Raw genomic sequence first — 20281 nt, forward strand, 5'->3', positions numbered from 1 at the left:
CCCTGTTGATATTGCCTAGACTTGCTTTGGTCTGGCTATTCACTGATCTAGGCTGGCCTTGGCTAAGCTGGCTGCTCTGACTCAGCTCCACACGTCTCTCATGCTCCAGAAAACCATCCTAGGTGTGCCCTTCTCAGGGCAACGGCAGAGGGCAAGAGCAAGAAGCCCGGTTATACTGGTGCCTTTCAAAACTGTACTTACATCACACTTACCCAACATTCCATTGGGCCAAAGCAAGCCACATGGCCAAACCCAGAGTAGAATGGAAGGACCCTACAAAGTTAGATGGCAAAGGGCAAGGACATTGGAAGGGGTGAGGAATTGGGACCACTAGTGCAGTCTACTACCCACGGTAAACTTGGCAGACTGGGAGAGGCTGGTGTACAGGGAAGAGCATAAGACAGGAAATGGAAGACATGACTCTGAGTCTTGACTGTGATTTGGGCAAGTCTTATGACCTTTCTGAGTCTTAGGTCCTTCAGATATAAGGCAAGAAAACATTTTAAGGCCTACACACATTAGAGATTATCTTTTTTCTCTGGTAAAGCTCCTATTGGGATTCTTTTGTTTGCAATATAATGAAAAGGTCACTTAGAGACAGAGACTAGCTAAACATTGTGTTCTCCCTTTTTTATAATAATAATTACAAGGACAATAGCAACATGAGTAGCTAACATTTGCTTATTACTAAATGTGTCTCTTCTAAATGCTTTCTATTTATAAATGAATTAATCTTCATAAAATTGTATATTAGTCAGGATAGACTAGGTTTACCTTCAGTAACAGATTATCCCTCAAATTTCAGTGGCTTTCCATAGCAAAAGTTTACTTCTAACTGACATTTACATGTCCAAGTAGAGGTAGTGGAGGATGAGAGTGGGAGTCTCTGCTCCACATAGTTACTAGGGATACAGGCTATGAGGCTCCACCTTCTTGTAGCTTATTATCTGGAACAAGGGCCTTCCTGTGGGCTGGGGAGTAAAGAACTAGAGTGTTGCTCACTGGCTTTTCAAATGTTTTGTCCTTGAAGTGACATACATCACTTCAGCTCACAGATCATTGCCAAAGCTGATTTCCCCTAAGTTCATTGGGCTGGGAAATGTGTGAGACTTCACGGATGTTGGGTAAGCAGTGACTGTCTCTGTCAAACAGTCTTACGAAGTGTCAACTCTAATTATGTCCATGGAACATATCAGAAAACTGAGCTGCAGAGAGAGAAAATACTTTCATACACTAGTCATGTAACTAGTGGTGAAGAAGCCAAGCTATGATCCAGGGTGTCTGGCTCCAGAGCCAAACTCTTAACCTCTACAATATTGCCTCTTTAATATAATGCCAGGTGATAGCCACGTATTGTCCACACAGTTTTCGGATCTCTCGCAAAACAGGATTTCTTTGTGATGAGAAGTGACCAGGCCTCTATGGCTGGAGTGGCTTGTTTAGATCTTTAGAGCTTACAGTCAAATGCTGCAGCAGCAACTAGGAGACCTCCAGCAAAAGAGAGTGGGGCTGAGAGTGGGGTTTGTATCCTCTTTATAACTCTCCCTAGAAATGAAATTGACAGTGCTGAGGTAGCATCTAATCTTACCTTTCTTTTGTCATATTTGGTTTAGAAAAGATCCAGTTTATCCCCAAGTTATCTATAGAGATTTTTTTTATAATACTTGGTTACCCTCCAGATTACACATATATAAACTAAAGAGTTATCAAGTAGGATTTTTCAACTAAAAAACTTTATTTTGAGTAGGGGATTTGTTCTTTTCTATATTCTCTTTCCTTTTTACTGGTGTGTGGCCTCTCTTTTGAGAGGAAGCAGTGACTTTGGCATATTTCACTTAAGAATAGGAGTCATAGTCAATTAGTCACATTTGTTCACATGAGAAAGAAAATCCACTACATGGTAGTGTGAGGGATTTCAGACCCTATTTAGGGGATTGTCCGAACAGTCTCCTATAGTCCTGGGAGTCCATGCTACTCCGTGCATCTCAATGGGCCATTGAGCAGGTCAAAGAACATGGTAGATATTAAAATGTCTATAAATGCTAAGGTCCTTTATCAATATGAATTATTCTTTCATACTCCTAACATTTCAATAGTACTGCAGAGACTGAGTGAAAAGTTGATCCCAAATCGTAGTTTATCAAAACCTGTTTCTTTCTTCCCAGGCACTTCCCACCTACGACGCTCTGGTACAGATGGAGTATCTTGACATGGTGTTGAATGAATCTCTCAGATTATTCCCTATTGCTACTAGACTTTGGAGAGTCTGTAAGAAGATGTGGAAATCAATGGGGTGTTTATTCCCAAAGGAACAGCGGTGATCGTGCCAACATTTACTCTTCACCGAGCCTCAGAGTTCTGGCCAGAGCCTGAGGAGTTCCATCCTGAAAGGTACAGGGCCCCTGGGAAAGGAAACCCAACCTGATAAAGGCAGGTTAGAGCAGATTTTGACGTCTCAGTATAGATGACAAATGTGTGATTATACAATCATTTATTTATACATCTTTTGATTTTCAGCAGTTTTTTTTCTTATTACAGGAGTGGTCATTGTTGTTGTCAAAATTTTACAAACTGTAGACTAGAAAAAAGAAAATTATAGCTGTCCACATTGTCAACACCTTAAGATAGGCCTCATTAACAATGTGATACATATCTTTATGCAGATTTTTCTATGCATATTTAGATTTTAAAAAGTTAGAATGGTGGGCCGGCCCCATGGTGTAGTGGTTAAATTCAGTGTGCTGTGCTTCAGTGGCCTGGATTCGCAGGTTCACATCCTGGGTGTGAACCTACACCACTCACCAGCCATGCTGTGGTGGCGACCCACGTATACAGTGGAGGAAGACTGGCTCAGATGATAGCTCAGGGCTAATCTTCCTCAGCAAACAAACAACAAAAATAATTAGAATGGTATTATATTTTCTTTGGTTTTGAAGTGCTTACTTTTCTCACCAGTAAACTATAAACAACATCCTATGTTACTATGTATATATGTATGTTATATATATACGTGTGTGTGTTATATGTATATGTAAATAATATATATATTTGCGTGTAATTGCATGTATTTGTCATAATTTACTGAACCACTATCTGATTTTGGGAATATAGGCTCATTTTTCCTTTATGTTTTTCTATGCTATTCTCTTCAGATCTTTAAATTACCACCAACATTCCCAAATTCCATGTTTTAAAACATTTCTGCTGTTTCCTCTAGCGTTACTGTGAGAGTGAGGTGATGACCTGAGAGGTTCTCATCCTGATGGTTTGAGCAGCCTCATTGAGGACAGACGTGAGCACAGGTCCCCAGTGCTGTCTGTGGCTGCAGTCCTGTGCCAACTCCCTTCCACTCTCAGTATTGGGTGACCCTTCCAAAGGGAATTCCTCTGCTGTCTAGACTCTGAGACATCCTCCTGGGAGGGATCTTGAGCATGCTCTTCTGGGAACTCAGAGCCAAGGTCTGACTTTGGGCACAGCTTGAACTCTGTAAAGAGTTGATGCTTTTGCATTTATTGTATTGGTGAGCACAATTTGGAATGATCTTTCTAGGGTACTAGCTGAGATCTAGACTTTTATTAGCTCCTGACTGTAAGCTCCCTGATGGCAAGGAACTTGTCTTGTTGGCATAGCATCATTAATGCTGGCATAGTGTCTACACATAGTACTTGTTGAAAGAATAAGTAAGAGTGGACCGAGTGCTCTGTTTTCTGGACCAGAGGACCTCTGTGGTTCCTCCAAGCTCAGCAGTTCCCCTCCTGTAGTTTCATAAGCATAAAACCAGAGAGCGCTCACTGTACTTTTCTTTGATTTATTCAGTCATCAAACAGAGAGTAAGTGCCTACTGTGTGTCAGGGACTGGGCCAGGCAATTAGAAATCCAAATGTTAAAAAAATGCCTCTTATGAAGAATTTTTGATATATTCACAAGTATATGTGTTTTGACATATATACAAGCATATCCTGTAGACACAAGTCTATGGAATAGTTTTAATGTATCTATATGGGTCCACCACCTGTCCAATAACCATCAGCCCATGTCAGCTGCATCATCCTCACACCTCTGCTACCCTTCTCCTGATTCCCATGTTATTTTATGGCATATCATGTATAAATTATTCCAGAATGTTCTCCAAAATATAAGGACTCTTTAAAAGTACATAGCCACAATGCCATTATCGCTTTCCCCAAATCCACAATTTTTCTTCATGTAATCACATATTGAGGAATAAAATGAAATAAAGCATAGCTCTAACCTTCAAGGATTTATAGCTGATGGAACATAAAGAGAAAGAAATCAGTGATTATACTATAGTAGAGTAGCATCATATGCTCTTGTGAATCATCTAATGTAAGCTATTTTATGTGTGTCGGGGAGGGTAGGAAGAGAGGGAGAGGGAGAGGGAGAAGGATTGGGAGAGGGAGAGAGGGAAGGAGGCAGAGAGGGAGAGAGAAGGGTGGGGAGAGGAAGGGAAGAGAAGGGAAAATAACAATTTAAATAATGGGAGGCCTTTCTCAATAATGTCTTATAGTTTTCGGTGTATAAGTATTTCACCTCCTTGGTTAAATTTATTCCTAGACATTTTATTCTTTTTGTGCAATTATATATGGGAATGTGTTCTTGATTTCTCTTTCTGCTAGTTTGTTATTAATGTGTAGAAACACAACTGATTTTTGTATGTTGATTTTGTACTCTGCAACTTTTCTGTATTCATTGATTATTCCTATTAGCTTTGGGTGGATTCTTTAGGGTTTTCTATATGTAGAATCATGTGATCTGCAAATAGTGAGAGTTTTACTTCTTCCTTTCTTATTTGGATCCCTTTTATTTATTTTTCTTGCCTAATTGGTCTGGCTGAAACATCCAGTACTATGTTGAATAAGTGTGATGAGAGCAGGTATCCTTGTCTTTTTCCTATTCTCTGAGGAATAGCCTTCAGGTTTTCACCATTGAGTACGAAGTTGGCTGTAGGTTTGTCATGTACGGTCTTTATTATGTTGAGGTATTTTCCTTCTATACCCATTTTATTGAGAGTTTTTTTTTTAACCATAAATGGATGTTGGACCTTGTCAAATGCTTTCTCTGCATCTATTGAGATGATCATGTGACTTTTATTCTCCATTTTGTTAATGTGGTGTATCACATCGATTGATTTGTGGATGTTGAACTATCCCTGCATCCTTGGACAAATCCCACTTGATCATGGTTCATGATCCTTTTAATGTATTGTATTCAATTTGCTAATATTTTGTTGAGGATCCTTGCATCTATGTTCATCAGTGATATTGGCCTGTAATTTTTGTTTTTTGTGTTGTCCTTGTCTGGTTTTGATATCAGGGGCCTTGTGAAATGAGTTAGGAAGCATCCTGTCCTCTTCAATTTTTTTGGAAGAGTTTGAGAGGATAGGTATTAAATGTTCCTTGAGTGTTGGTAGAATTCTTCAGAGAAGCCGTCTGGTCCTGGAGTTTTGTTTTTTGGGAGGTTTTTGATTACTGTGTCAAGCTCTTTACTTGTGATTGGTCTATTCAGATTCTCTATTTATTCTTGATTCAGTTTTGGAAGGTTGTGTGATGCTAAGAATTTATCCATTTCTTCTAGGTTATCCGATTTACAGGCGTATAGCTTTTCATAGTGTCCTCTATAATCCTTTGTATTTCTGTGGTGTCCGTTGTAATTTCTTTTTTTTTTTGGTGAATTTTTTTTTTTTTGTGAAGAAGATCAGCCCTGAGCTAACATCTATGCCAATCCTTCTCTTTTTGCTGAGGAAGACTGGCCCTGAGCTAACATCTGTGCCTATCTTCCTCCAATTTATGTGGGATGCTGCCACAGCATGGCCTGACAAGCGGTATGTCAGTGTGGGCCCAGGATCTGAACCAGGGCCGCCAGCAGTGGAGTGTGCGCACTTAACCGCTATGCCAAGGGGCCGACCTTGTTGTAATTTCCTCTTTTTCACTTCTGATTTTATTTATTTGCCTCTTCTCTCTTTTTTTCTTAGTGAGTCTGGCTAAGGTTTTGTCAATTTTGTTTATCTTTTCAAAGAACCAGTTCTTAGTTTCATTGAACTTTCCTGTTGCTTTTAATCTCTATTTAATTTATTTCTGCTCTGATTTTTATTATGTCCTTCCTTCTACTGACTTTTGGTTTTGTTTGTTCTTTTTCTAGTTCTTTTAGGTATAGTGTAATCTTGTTTATTTGAGAATTTTCTTGTTTCTTCCGGTAGGACTGTATTGCTATGAACTTCCCTCTTTGTACTGTTTTTACTGCATCCTATAATTTTTGGTATGTTGTGTTTTCATTTTCATTTTTCTCTAGGGATTTCTTGATTTCTCCTTTGATTTCTTCATAGATCCAATAGTTGTTCAGTAGCATGTTGTTTATTCTCCATATGCTTGTGGCTTTCCCAGCTGTTTTCTTTTTCTTTTTTTGTGAGGAAGATCAGCCCTGAGCTAACATCTGTCACCAATCCTCCTCTTTTTACTGAGGAAGACTGGCCCTGGGCTAACATCCATGCCCATCTTCCTGCACTTTATATGGGATACCACCACAGCATGGCTTGACAAGTGGTGCGTTGGTGCGCGCTCGGGATCCGAACCCTGGGCCGCTGTAGTGGAGCGCATGCAGTTAACTGCTACGCAACCAGGCCAGCCCCTCAGCTTTTTTCTTACAGTTGATTTCCAGTTTCATAGCAGTGTGGTTCGTAAAGATGCAGGATATGATTTTAGTCTTCTTAAATTATTAAGGCTTGCTTTGTTTCCCACATATGGTCTAAATTTGAGAATGTTCCATGTGTGCATGAGAAGAATATGTCTTCCACTGTTTTTGGATGGAATGTTCTTTATATATCTATTAAGTCCATCTGGTCTATTGTTTCATTTTAGGCCACTATTTGCTTCTTGACTTTGGATGAACTATCCATTGATGTAAGTGGGGTATCAAAGTTCCCTACTAATATTGTGTTGCTGTCAATTTCTCCCATTAGGTCTGTTAAAAATTGCTTTATATACTTCGGTGTTCCTATCTTAAGTGTATATATTTTAAGAAATGTTATATCTTTTTGATGGTTTGTTCCATTTATCATTATATAATGCCCATCTTTGTCTCTTGTTATCTTTTTTGGCTTAAAGTCTATTTTGTCTGATGTAAGTATGGCTACACCCACTTTTTTTGATGGTCATTTGCTTGGAGTATCATCTTCCATCCCTTCACTCTGAGCCTATGTTTGTCTTTAGAGCTGAGATGTGTTTCCTGGAAGAAGCATATTGTTGGGTCTTGGTTGTTAATCTATCCAGCCACTCTGTGTCTTTTGATTGGTGAATTCAATCCATTTACATTTAGAGTGATTATTGATGTATGAGGGCTTCATATTGCCATTTTATCTTTTGTTTTCTGCTTGTTCTATATTTCCATTGTTTCTTTTTATTTCTGTCTGCCATTTCAGTTTGGTGTTTTTCTGTGATGTTTTTCTCAGTTTTTTCTTCATATGATTTGTCACTGTGCTCTGATTTTTTGTTTTGTGTTTATCATGAGGTTTGTATAAAAGATCTCATAGATCGGGTAGTCTTTTTTCTGATAGCCTCTTATCTCCATTAGCCCATGCCAGTTCTGTCCTTTTCCTCTTTCCCATCTAGGTTATTGTTGTCACAAATTATTCTCTTTTGTGTTGTGAGTTTGTGACCAAATTGAAGTGATTATAATTATTTTTGATGCTTTCTTTCCCTTTATCCTTATGTTATAATTAAGTGTTTATCTAATGTACTCTGATGTAGAGTTGCAATTTTCTGATTCTGTCTATTTATCACCTTGCTCAAAGCTTTGTAACCTTTTGCTTTTTTGTTTCAGGTAGGAGGGCTCTTTTCAACATTTCTTGTAAGGCAGGTCTAGTGGAGATATACTCCCTCAGCTTTTGTTTGTCTGGGAAAACTTTTATTTCTTCATCATATCTGAAGGATAATTTCACTGCATATAGTATTCTTGGATGATAGATTTTGTCTGTCAGTATGTTGAATATATCATTCCACTCTCTCCTAGCTTGTAGGGTTTCTGCTGAGAAATGCACTGAAAATCTAATGGGAGTTCCTTTGTGGGTTAGTTTCTTCTCTCTTGCTGCTCTTAATATTTTTTTTTTGTCATTGTCTTTTGACAGTTTTAGTATTATATGCCTTGGAGAAGGTCTTTTTGGATTGATGTAATTAAGAATTCTATTAGCTTTATGTACTTGCATGTCCAATTCCTTTCCCAGGTTTGGGAATTTCTGTTATTATTTCTTTGAATAAGCTCTCTTCTCCTTTCTCCCTCTCCTTTGTGGTGCCTATTATCTTTACGTTACTGTTCCTAAGTGAGTCAGATATTTCTTGAAGAATTTATTCATTTTTAAAAAAAATCTTCACGGTGCTGGCCTGGTGGCATAGCAGTTAAGTGCGTGCGCTCTGCTGTGGTGGCCCGGGGATTGGATCCCGAGCATACTTTGATGCACTGCTTGTCAAGCCACACTGTGCTGGCATCCCATTTAAGTGGAGGAAGATGGGCACAGATGTTAGCCCAGGGCCAGTCTTCCTCAGCAAAAAGAGGATTGGCGACAAATGTTAGCTCAGGGCTGATCTTCCTCACCAAAAATTAATCTTTGTTCTCTCTCCTTTTCCACCCAAATCATTTCCTGATTTCTATGTTAGAGCTCACTAATTCACTCCTCCATATCGTCTTCTCTATTTTTAGTGATTTCTCTTTACTTTGCATTTCATTAGTTGTGTGTTTTATCTCCAGAAGTTCTGTTTGTTTTTTTAGTTTCCATCTCTTTGGTGAAGTACTCCTTCTGTTGGTTAATTTTATTTCTGAACTTGTTGACCTGTTTTTCTGAGTTTTCTTGTAACTCAGTTTCTTTAGGACAGCTCTTTTGAATTCTCTGTCAGCTATATGGTAATCTTCTGTGACTTCAAGATTGGTTTCTGGAGAGTTGTCATTCTCTTTCTGATGTGCCATATTACTGTAGTTCTTCATGGTGTTTGATGAATTGATCATCTGCCAGTGCATTTGTGGTAGTAATATCATTTCTTATTTGGATACAGCTTTCGTTACTATGGTTCTGAGCTGCTTCTGGTTGTATTTGAAAACCTGCACTTTCCTCCTTCCACTGCCTCTGCTAGAGGTGTTGTCAGTGCCCTGCTTGTGCCGCTTCTGCCTCTGAGGTTGCTGGTGCCTTGCTGCTTTGGATGTCACTGCTGTCTTAGGTGTCACCACCCATGTCACCAGGCTGCAAGCACTTCTGTTACTTCCAGGGTCACCTGGATCCCATGTTCCTTCACTGGCTCTCCATGGGTTCTCTATATGCTCGGATGCTGCTGTCCTGTGTGCCACTTGCACTGCTGCTCCTGGGTTGTCTGGTGGTGCTGGTGGCATCGGTGCCAGGGGTGTCGGGTTCACAGATATTGCTGTTGCTGCTGCGGGTCTGGTGTCCAGAGGACTTGTATGCAGCTCCTGCAGCTGGTGGAGCTGGTGTTGGGGGTGCCACCAGTGGGGGCTGTTTCATGGGTTCTGCTGTGGTTCCTGATACTTCTGGTCACAGATCCGCCCTGCCACCATGTGTGGGGATCAGGGGCTAAGCCGGGAGAGGTTGTTTTGGCTGTTCACTCAGGCAGCCTCTGTTCTCTGGTGCTAGCTGGTGTGTTTTGAAAACTCAGGTCAAGGTACCCCACTCCAGCCAGGAAAATCCGAGTTATGTATAGTATGCCTAATGTTGGAAAGACCTGGCCACTGCCAGAAGAGTTATGGGGACATGCACGCTGGATCCCCTGGGAGAGAGGAAGGGATGCTTATTAGTTTTGCTCCTGTCACATCTGCTTGCAGTGGTGTCAGGCACGGTGCTCACTTCCTCTGCTCCCACTGTGCCTGCTGTTTCTGCTCTGCTCGCAGTCATGCAAGCCACGACACTTGCTGTTTCTTCTCCACTCGCAGTGACTGCATTTGCGTGCACCTGTGTGCGAATCCACATCCTGGATTGCTGCTGCTGGGGGAGGTGCAGGGGGCTGCTCCCCTAGTTCCAATGCCTCTGGGGGTTCCAGTCTGCCACCTTCAGATGTACAAATGTGTGGACCTCTTATGCACCCTGTTGTGCTTTGGAGGGAGTCCTCTGTTCATCAATGGATGTCTGATTGGTTGTAACTTTGAGGGGAGAGATAAAGGGAACAGCTCACTCCACCATGATGCTGACGTCACTCTCCTAGCTCTTGTGGTTTTTATGTTTCATTAACTCATTTTCATTTACTATTGTGGAACCCGGTTCAGTGAGAAGAACAAGGACAGCATAAATCCTTATCTATACCTGCCCTTTGGAACTGGACCTCGCAACTGCATTGGCATGAGGTTCGCTATCGTGAACATGAAATTTGCTGTCATCAGAATGCTGCAGAACTTCTCCTTCAAACCTTGTAAGGAAACACAGGTCAGACAGTTAATGTTGTGCATAAATAATGTCTTATTGGGAGCTTTTTTAACTGGGCGGTCTCTCTCTCTATATATGAAAGAATGTGTTCTATTCAAAGAATAATTTACAAATAAAGAACCTATTTGGAGCCATCTGTTGACCTTAGGGCCCTTCAGCTCTGTACTGTTAAGTCTGTGGCCTTATATAGACCCAATTATAAAGATCATCTAGAGTCAACTGAATCAGGATGACATGAATATAAAGAGTCCTTTGAACTTAAGCGAAGTTGTAAATTCGATTTCAAGTCCATGGGAAGGAAGGGGAAGTATTGCGCACAGCCTTGAACGCTGAGATTACCACATCCTGACCTTTGAAGGATGCTCTTCTTCACCAGAACTTACAGAAGCTTTGTGACAGCAGTTCTCAACCACCCTCTGTATAATGAAATCAATGGGGAGCTTTAAAAATCCTGATGACTAGGTCATCTCAGAAATTCTAAAGTAATTCACAGGAGTTGAGCTTAAAAGCACCACTGTTGTATCTCATGTGTAGCCAAAGTTAAGAATCACTGATTTAAGCCCAATGTGAAGAACTCCCACAGTCTAGGGACATCCTGGCTATTTGATCTCACATTCCAAGAGCCATGCGCCAGTCAAACTGGGCTCCTTTTCCATCCTAGTAATGAGTTTATGAATATTCTTCCTGCTCTCCTCCGTGTTCTGTTCTCATCCTTCAAGTCCAGGTTCTATCCCCAAGCCCCTCCATGGAACCTTCCCCATCTAGTCCAGAGCCCATTCTCTCTTCTTCTCTGTTATTGGTTTCTGCACGCTCATGTCACAAAATTAATACCTAAGAATTTGGTTTAAATTTTAATAGTTCATTCTTTTTACCTAAAATTGAAGTCAAAAAGTAACACAAGCCAACATGATTTTGTCTCTGGCCTTGTCCAAAATGAGGCTGCATAGATATTTTTTTGAATGAATGGATGGATGAAAGCTTTATTGTCTAGTCTGACACAGCTTATAGACTAAGTATATGGAATCAAAGATATACGATGTTAAAAGTAGTTTATATGTTTTAAAAGTATTATTGCTCTTAATGTATCTCATCTACTTTGCTTCTGTTGTTGGGGGAGCTTATCAGTCAGTTCTTATTTGCTTGTTTAACTGTTGCAGATCCCCCTGAAACTAGGCCAGCAAGGAGTTCTTCAACCACAAAAACCCATTGTTCTAAAGGTTGAGTCCAGAGATGGCACCGTGAATCAATCCTGACTCTCTAAGGACTTCCGATTTGTTGTTCAAGGAAGCTGTATCCCAGAACACCGGAGCCCTCAATTTACTTTGTGAATAAAACCCAGAATGAATATGGGCTTAACCTCCTGCGCTTGATGGATGCCCAGGGATTCTTACATTCATTATACTATCTCAGTGTCTGTGTAGAGTATTATATGTGGTTCAATATAAAGGAAGGGCCTAGTAAGTGCTGGATATGTGGACTCAGCTTATCTGGGTCTCACAGGACAAACTCCATCCACCCCGGATAGTACCATCTGCTCTTCCTGAGCACTGATCAAGAATAAAAGTTTCTCAACAATTGTATCAACAAACTTTAATGAAAACAAGAATTATCAAGCTGATTGTAGTAGTGACATTTCTATCACATGTTCTTTTTGAATCTTCTATGAAGTATTATACTGAGCAAGTCAATAAACATCTCTTTACAAAAGTATTATCTGATGCCTTCATGCACATTAGGGGGACTCTAGTGACTTGAATCAGTGAGAGCCAGTGAGTAAATGTATTTGACCATCACAATCACTGGTTGGGTGGGCCTTTTTGAGAACTCTCATCTGATACATTAATATAGATGAGAGTCGACACACTGTGACTTTGCCCATTGCTTAGAAAGTATATTCGTAGCTTAATTATCCCTGTTTTGGAGCACATATTTTTTGTAACACTCAACTGAGGCACTTATTATTACATTATTAGTTTTGATTTAATCTTTTCATCTCATCTCCCCTGACATTTCTGAAAGGCAGGAAACGTTTTCTTATACCTCTTTGTACTCATCCTCAACTCCCAACTGTCTTAACACAATGAAGATCAAATAAAAAATGATTGGTTGATCTATTGATTGAGCAGAAAGGCTGCTATCTTTCATCAGTGTCAGCTGGTATCAGAAACTGCACACGTTCTTCCTTTTCCTTTTCTGCCCCTCCTCTCCCTTTCTCTCCTTTTTTCTCCCTGGATAATTTAGTCCTAAAGCCAGTAGGTAGGGCACAGCAAGGTGGGCAGCCATGCATTGGGGGTCAAGGACAGAGATGGGAGTCACTGTGGCTCCAAGTCAGAGCAGAGTAGGATGGGGACAGTATGTACAGGGAGGGGCAGCCTGGAATTGGTGTGGGAGACAAGCAGGGTGAGACGGGGGTCTCCGCAGAGGGGCAGCCTGGGAAAGCAGCCAGAGGGTAAATAGAGTGTTCAGAATACAAGCAGGTGAGGACATCCGTGAGTGGAAAGGGATGGAGTGGGGATTGGCCACATAAAGGGGGAGAGATTTGATAAGTTAATGTATTAAGGATGATGGAAGCCAGGTTTCCCATTGTTGGAGAAAGGAGTCACTGATTCAGAAAGGGATAGGACTGGAATGAACCCTGCGGAGTCAGAGATTCGAACTTAATGTATCAGTGTAAATTCATGCTTTCCATATAGCCGATGATTTATAGATAGATGTGTGTGTGTGCGTTTGTGTAGATGTAAAAATATATCGCCCCTTCTTCTCTCCACTGATAATGCTTAGAAACAGTGACACCCTAATAGCAATGACACACCTTATGCCCAGCTCTTGGCTTATAGGTACTATCTTTTGCTAAAAGGGACCAGGGCTCCTTAGAGAAATGGCTGATTTCAGGGCTGGGACTGGGAAAGTACAAGATGAGCCTGAAACATCTTGTTGTGCTAGAACGGAAGAGAATAAAAGTGATGGTTACCTGTCAACAGGACACAGAAGCCAGCCTGAGGGGCTTCCACTGACCAAATAGGAGACAATTTGAGCATCATATTAAAGACGGGTGGTAAGAGATTATGACCCACTGTATAAAGGGAAAACCTGAGTACATACAAATATATATATATAAATGGATAAATTGCTATTTGATGAAGATATTTACACAGTTTCAAAGTGATGCTGCTCAAAATACCCATTAAATATAATGGCAAAGGGTAGCTTCACAGTGGATAAACCTGGCAGATACTCCCTTAATCAAATGATGAGAGACAGCATCACCAGGAACGGTGAATTTATTGGGCGTCACCTGATAGGACGCAGTGAGAAGAACTCAGTGTGACCTCTGAGATAGTCCTGCCAAGGAGGGAAACCTGAAAGAAATCCTGCAACAGTCAGAAAAACCCAAACTGAGGATTACTCTATCCCTCATCATCTTGACTGGTTTGTAATCTTCAAGAGTCAAGGTCATGAAAGTCAAAGACCGAGGAAGTGTTCCAGACCGAAAGAGACTAAAGAGACGTGTCATCTAAACATAACACGTAGGCTAGGTTCTTCTGCTATAAAGGACATTGTTGGGACAAATGGGGAGATTCAATGGGGTGTGAGAGTTAGATAGCAGTAATGTAGCAGTGTAAACTTCCTGACTTGGTCGTATTGAGGTAATGTAGGAGAACATCTTTTTCATAGGACATCCAGGGGTTATGCAGTATCAGGTTGGCAATTTACTCTGAGGTGGTTCAGGAAAACAGTTGTTTGAATAGACTCTTCTGTATGTTTGTGAATGTTTGCACGGGAAGAGCCATAAAGTCACCTTTTGGCTTGTCCAGCTCTCCCACTCTCTCACCTTAGTCTTACTTGTATTATTTTAATATCAGGAGGCAGCACCACACAGTGATTGAGAGGTGGAGGGCTCTGAAGCTGGAGCTCTCGGGTTGAATCCCAGCTCAGTCCAGGGCTGAATCTAGACCAATCAGTGGCTTTGGGCTTAAACTCCCAGGTGAAGTGGCCTTAGTTTGGCCAAGGATGATTCTCCAGAGAATGTGGCAGTTGTGAGCTAGTAACAGCCAATACTCCCAGCAACCAGGGATGGGTGTGCAACCCAGTGAAGGGATCTGGTACCCTCCTACACTACATACACTTACAAGTATGACCTTGAACAAATTACTTAATACCTTCATGCCTTATACTTAGTGCCTTAGAGTCCCTATCTCCAAAATAGGGGAATAACACAGCACCTATCTCAAGTGATGATGGAATCAGATGATGTATGTGAATTATTTAGGGCACAGACCACGGGGCAGGAAGTGAGCACTTAATAAATTTCAGCTATTATTTTCATAGATATATTATCCTCAATCCTCAGGGAACCAATATTGATTTTGAAGGCTGGGTTCCAGTGTTATCAACTCCAGCTTCATCTACCATTTTAGAAAATGATTGCATCCATCTTACATGAAGGTTTAAGTATGAAATCATTGGTGTCGCAGCTGATGCTGTTCAATAACTTCCTTAAGAATAATATAAACATCCCCATTTTAGGAGTGTCTGTCATAACAACTAACTGTAGGCAACTTTGTGGAAGATGCGTTGAAGTGACTCAAGGAAAACACCCCACTGCATTCATGTGGGTCCTCTCTTGCCCTCCCTTAGAGTTGCTTTTCTGGTCCCAGAGTTCTGACAAGTCTCTCTGGTCATGTTCAGGCTGTGAAGTGTCCAGGATATGTGGAAAGATAGAATGAGAAAGGTTTATCCCTTCAGGGCTCAAAGATATGCAGGACCAGGGAACTGTAGAGTAAATGTTGGTTTATTCAGGGATTCACTTCCTCCCCTCGGACAGACTGGCTGAGAACTTCTGCCGAGTGGGTGATGAGCTGTGGATCTAGTAGGCCTTCATTTGCATGTCTGAAATTCCACCTTCAATCTTTAGGCCAAGAATTGTCCTCTTCATGGAATATGGTTTGAAAATGCAAAACGTCCTTATAAGTGTCATAGTGTAAGTCTGTATATATCATTCTGTCTATCATCTATCTGTATATCTGTCTATAGCTCTCAATTGTGTATCTATATTTTCCTATTTACCTACCATTTATCTATATTGATCTCTCTCTCTATATATGTATGTATCGATCTATTATCGCTCTCTCTCTCTCTATCTACCTACCTAGCTATCTACTATCATCATAATCATCTTTGTTTCTATCCAGAAAGACAGAAATCACTGAGGGAGACCCAGACCTTCCAGCCCCCAGCTGTTTGAGTCTTTCCAACCCAGACATGTGAGGATAACTTGTGTAATGACCCAGATCCAGGCTGTCTGCAACCACATGAGAGACCCCAAGCAAGAGCTGCCCAATTGAGTCCAGTCAACCCCAGATTCATGCACAAAATAAAGGATCATTATTGTTCACTCTTTTTGGGTTGTCTGTTATACCACAACAGATAATTCGAATGTCCTTCCTTTACTTCAGGTAGAGTAATATGTATAGGACCAAGAAGAGCGACGAGAATGGAGGGATTGGAGGAAGCAATGAACCTTTAAGTTACTGTGAATCACTGGAAGCAGCAGTGGGTTAGTGGGTCAGCTCAGAGGAAAGAGTGCCAAGGTCTAAGCAGGTTACATTAGGAGTCACATGGACAAAAGGGAAAGGCAGGGTACTGACTTTATGGAGCACTTATCATGTGCTGGGTCTGCTTGACACCAAGCCTTTGTGTTCCCACCATACCTTTCAGCAGGGCAACATTGTGGCTGTAGGCTGTCAAAAGCACCCCCATTGATTCTTTTCTCCTGGCATTCACAACCTTGTGTGCTCTCCTCCCACACGAATTTGGCTGACCTGTGATCCACTAGGATATTGTGGACGTGATGGAGTGTGACTTCTGAGGCTGAGTCATAAGAGACATAAATGCTTCCACCTTGTTCCCTCTGGGATCCCTCACTCTGGGGAAGCCAGCTGCCATGTTGTGAGGACAGTAAAGTGGCCACATGACAGGGAACTGAGACCTCCTACAACAAATAGTCCTGATGTTCCAGGCCCATGACTGAGCTACATTTGAAATAGATTACTTAGCCCAGTCCAGCTTTCAAATGATGGCAGTCCCTGCCAACAGCATGGCTGCAACCTCATGAGAGACTTTGAGCTGGAACCACTCAGCGAAGTCACTTCTGAATTCCTCATCCACAGAATCTGAGCTAATAAAAGTGTTGTTTTAAGTTGCTAAGATTTAGGGTAATTCGTTACAGAGCAAACAGTAACTAATACAGAGTCAGAGGAGCTGCGACTCATCTTGGGTGGCTGCAGCAGAGAACTCTGAAGACTGTCCAGGGACGTTACTGTCAGCTGAACTTTCTGGGCAAGGGAGGGAGTTAGTGGCAATGTGTGTGTGTTTGTTTACAAGGGTGTGTACACACACATGAAGGGGTAGGGTCCCAGCCATTGTCCTGATGGAAGGGTAAAGATTACTGCTGCCAATAGAGCATTGTGGTTGAGAAGGCAGTCTTTCCCTGGATTCATTAACCAGCTCTGCCATTTACAAGCAGGAGGACCTACTTATTTAACTTTGGTGAGCCTCAGTTTCCTCTTCTTTGAAGCAGTGATGATAACAGCACCTAGTTCTGGGGTGACTGGGAGGCTTAAGAAAGTTAATACAGTTGAGACTCTGAGAATGATTCCAGGCACATAGTGAACCAGAAAGAGTGCTGGCTGTTGTTATTAAGATTCATACCCTGAGCTGCAGAAGTGATGGAAGCAGCTCTATTTGTCACAGATCAATTTGCTGGAGAGTCAATTTGCTGAATGACTCAGTCACTGGATTCCTGAGGATACTGAGTGAGGTTTCAGTTCTTCCCCCACCCTCGACTTGTGATGCTGCACTGTGAAGTGAAAGAATGGGTTTTCCTGTAAACACGCTTTGCTATTTTTATTCTGGACTTGTGTCCTGCCCTGACATCTGCCCCACCCCCTGCATTGTCCCTTTCTTGGGCTCACCCTGCTGCTCCCATTCTATGGGCACATTGGTGCATTGGTGGGCTTTCTCTCAAACCCACTTTACTGTATTCTCTATTTTTGTGGGGTTATGACTCTGTCTCTGGCAGAGAAATGGCAGTGATGGAATATCTAGGTCTTAGTGTCTTACGGTTAGTGTCTTGCCCAAGGTGGGGAGCTGGAAAAGGTGGAGGCCTCCAGACCTGTGGCCTTAACCATTATGTGGTGCTATTTCCAAACAACCTCCTTAGTCCCGCTGCTGGGATGGAGCCCAGGAGGCCCCCAAAGGGCAGGGGTGGCCTTGAGGCTAATGTTGGCCCCACTGGTGTCCTCTCAGGGCCTAGAACACTACCATGCATGTAATAGGACTTCAGTAAATTATCTCATGGCTGTTTGTTAAACATGTATTGGAAACACCATTGGACTCCACTGGCACCGCTCGTCCTATGGCACTTGGGTATTTCCCAACACCTGCTATCAGGAGGTTTATCTGAACCTCAAACACCCCGGGGAGGTCAGCAGGGAGGTCCTTGTCCAGTCTCTTGGTTCTACCCACAGACATTTCCTGAGCACCGCTCTGGGTGGGCGCGAGATGCACACAGTTTGGTGGGAAAACATCAGACCCATGAACAGACCGATTCGCTGTGGCTGGAGGTCATCTCTGGTGCTTTGGGACACAGAGAAGTACTTGTCCCCAGAGGGGTTGGGAGGAGGTGACACCTGATCTGGGGCTTTAAAAATTTATTTTAAATAGTCAAATTTATAGATGTACGTGCTTTATTAAGTTGAACAGTCCTATGAGGTTTATAAGAAAACTAGGGGCACCTTCCTCTACCTGGTCTCCACTCTGATTTTTCCCTCCAGAATCTACTTTCCACCTGTTTAGTAGTTTCCTCTGGTGTTTATTGCTTTGTCGGTAAATGACATGCTTATACTACTGTTTCTTTTTTCTTTTTTTTTATGAGGAAGATCAGCCCTGAGCTAACATCTGATGCCAATCCTCCTCTTATTTTTTCTGAGGAACACTGGCCCTGAGCTAACATCCATGCCCATCTTCCTCTATTTTATACGGGACGCCGCCACAGCATGGCTTGACAAGTGGTGTGTCGGTGCGCACCTGGGATCCGAACCTGCGAACCCCGGGCCGCTGCAGCGGAGCGCGCGCACTTAACCACTTGTGCCACTGGGCCGGCCTCTATACTACTGTTTCTTTTTTTGTTGTTGTTTATTTATTTATTTTTTAAATTTTTTGTTTATTGCAGTAACATTAGTTTATAACATGGTAAAAATTTCAGGTGTACATCATTATACTTCTATTTCTGCATAGATTACATCATGTTCACCACCCAAATACTAACTACAACCCATCACCACACACTTGTGCCGAATTATCCCTTTCGCTCTCCTCCCTCCCCCCTTCCCCTCTGGTAACCACCAATCCAATCTCTGTCTCTATGTGTTTGTTTGTTGTTGTTATTATCTACTACTTAATGAGGGAAATCATACGGTATTTGACCTTCTCCCTCTGACTTATTTCACTTTGCATGATACCCTCAATGTCCATCCATGTTGTCACAAATGGCTGGATTTCATCGTTTCTTATGGCTTAGTAGTATTCCATTGTGTATATATACCACATCTTCTTTATCAATTCGTCCCTTGATGGGCACTTAGGTTGCTTCCAAGTCTTGGCTATTGTGTTGGAGAGGATGTGGAGAGAAGGGAACTCTCACACACTGCTGGGGGGAGTGCAAACTGGTGCAGCCACTATGGAAAACAGTATGGACATTCTTAAAAAAATTAATGATAGAACTACCATATGATTCAGCTATTCCACTGCTGGGTATTTATCCAAAGAACTTGAAAACACCAATGCGTAAAGATACACGCACGCCTGTGTTCATTGCAGCGTTATTCACTACTGTTTCTTGATTACTCTGGAAGTTGAGAGTTTAGGTTCCTGATATGCCCCTTGGCTTACACTCATTTCCTGCCTTACCAAAACAGGGATGAGAATGGGACTCCTATTTGGTGTCTGCTTCATTATGACTTAAGTGCCTATTATTCACAGGTGAGCCACACCCACTTTTATGTTTTCATTTCTGTTCTTGACAGTTTTCATTTTCCTTGGAATCAATAGTTCCTTTTTATGATTTGATGAGTTTTCTCTGTCCCTAGCATCCATTTTCTGGAAGAAAGGTAACTCTGCTCTCCAAGTTGAAGCCCTTGTGAGGCTCTCTCCTTGCTTCAGGCCAAGCTGCTTGCTCCTGTGGCTTCTGCAGAGCCATAGATTCTGGCATTCCCCTTGCATCTCTGCTGCACTGAATTGCCTGTTCCCCAATCCTGTAGCTGTCTCTTAGTTTTCTCTCTCATTTTCGTAGAGGGAATCTTGTGGTACCTTTCTGAGGATTGATGTGCAGGAGTAAATTTTTTTTTTTAACAACTTACATGTCTGAATAATTCTCTGTTCTATCCTAGACTTGATTGATAGTTTGGACGTAGAATTCTAGGCGGGATAGAGTTTTTTTTCTGAATTTGAAGACATAGACTCTTGATTTTAGTATTCTTCAGAAGTTTAATGCCCTTCTGATTTTAATCCTTTGTATGTGATCTGTTTCTTGCTCCCCCCAACCTTTCTGGAAGCTTTTGGGGTCTTTTGTCCCTTGTGTTCTGAAATTTCATGACCATGTGTCTTGGTTGATCTGCGTTCATCCATTATTCTAGGTCAGAGTTGTCCAATCAACCTTTCTTCGAGGATGCAAATGCTCTATGTCTGCGTTGTCCAGTATGGTGGCCACCACCACATGAGGCTGTTGAGCACTTGAATCATGGCTGGTGTGACCGGGACATTGCAGTTCTTATTTTATCTGATTTAATA

General features: G+C 41.8%; 1 pseudogene; it reads left to right on the forward strand.

Moving 5' to 3' along the window:
- Positions 1-11685, forward strand: part of LOC101387105 (cytochrome P450 3A12-like) — a 34514-nt pseudogene extending 22829 nt beyond the window's left edge.
- Positions 11686-20281: the final 8596 nt, after the last annotated feature.

Source organism: Ceratotherium simum, chromosome 26, assembly GCF_057802395.1.
Source record: "Ceratotherium simum simum isolate JZ-2026a chromosome 26, ASM5780239v1, whole genome shotgun sequence".
NCBI classification, from domain to species: Eukaryota; Metazoa; Chordata; class Mammalia; order Perissodactyla; family Rhinocerotidae; genus Ceratotherium; species Ceratotherium simum.